A 1668-nucleotide genomic window follows, 5' to 3' on the forward strand; every position below is an offset into this window, starting at 1 on the left:
AATTAAAAATAAAATATATTATGTATATGATTTCTCAAATTTTAAAAAAAGATTAAAAAAGAATTACTGATAAAATTTATTTTAATTAAAAATAAAATATATATTCTGTCGGTATTTTTTAAATTAAAAAATAGAAAATAATTTGTTAAATTACTAACGGACTTGATCTTTTAAAATGTGAAAGTTCATTGGCTTTTTTCTGAAATTTTCCATTATTTTACCACGTTAATCAGCTGTATAAGTCATAAGAATGTATTTAACAAGTTTTAAAAAGTTCAAAAACTTATTTAACAATAACAAGTTTTGAATGTTCATAGATTTATTTGTTTTAAAAAATTGTCCAAATACTTCATAATCATTCAAAACACTAAAATTCATTGGAATTTTTTAGGCTTTTTTCCCCTTCCAATTTCACCCTTTTTTCTAATAAAATATTCACCTTTTAATATGTTATTACTAAATTTGTTTGATTTTTTCAAATAAATTATATTAAATTTTAATATTTTATGCAATTTTTTATTATTTTTATTTTAAATATGTTGGTCTTACTTCTATTTCGCCATGCTCAACTATTTGAACTGGTTATTGTTGGCTGTCAGTATTTTATAAATAAATAATATTTGTAATAAATAAGAAAAACATCATTTAAACACAATTAGGTGGACACCTTGTCAATTTTGGTATACGTCTCGTCTTATGAATAATGCAGGCCCTATGTTGGACTTAAACGAACACTATCCAACGATGTTGCCTTACCCTTTCATATACTCTTTTTGCTTCACCTTTTTTATGTCTCTCTATCCATAATTATGAAAATTACAATTATTTGAACATTGTAAAACTTGTTAAATAACTTCGTGGACTTTTTAAAAAATAATTAATAAGATTATGTAATTTTTAAGATTGTGAAAGTGGGTAATGTGGCTTTTAAAATTTTCGTTAAAATGTCATTTTTATGATAGATATTATATTATGTGTTGTTTTTACAACTTAGTCAAAAATACTTCATAAAACTAATTAAAAAGAACATAACACATCATTTTTCGACACCTTTGTGTCTTCCTGGATACGTTTGTTGCATCTTTTTATTCCTTGCTGTTTTTCCGTAAATATGATGTATAATGAAGCCATTGTTTTTCTTCGGTAAACGTCAAAGAATGAAAACCATTTTTCCTACTTCATGCGGATTTTGTGAATCAATTGCAATATACACAAAACATGGGACGGTTTCTCCCATGTAACCTGTATTCTTATCATATTGAGTGGTCAACACCAGCTTTTTGTGCATCTGTCTTTTTCATATCCACATCGTTGTCAACATTTCTTCCGCACACATACATACATATACCTATGATGTTAGATTCATGCCCGTTCGAATATGAACGGATTTGATCCTCAAATTTACTACGTTTGACTACGATTGAAAGAAAGTAAAAAATTTATTTATCTCTTATTTATAAGTTGATTTAAATATTTCTTTCTTTAAGATATCAAATGCTCTTTTCAGGAGGTATTTGAATACTTCCTATTTTGAGATACCAAAAGTTCAGGAATATTCAAATCCATATTTTTGGCCACTTGATTCAGATAAATACAAATCATTTGAACTGTGGTGTGAGATTATTCAGGGCCACTTGATTCGTATAAATACGTTGACTGAATATCGTT

This window comes from Cynara cardunculus (assembly GCF_001531365.2).
Source record: "Cynara cardunculus var. scolymus isolate 2C chromosome LG 1, CcrdV1, whole genome shotgun sequence".
NCBI classification, from domain to species: Eukaryota; Viridiplantae; Streptophyta; class Magnoliopsida; order Asterales; family Asteraceae; genus Cynara; species Cynara cardunculus.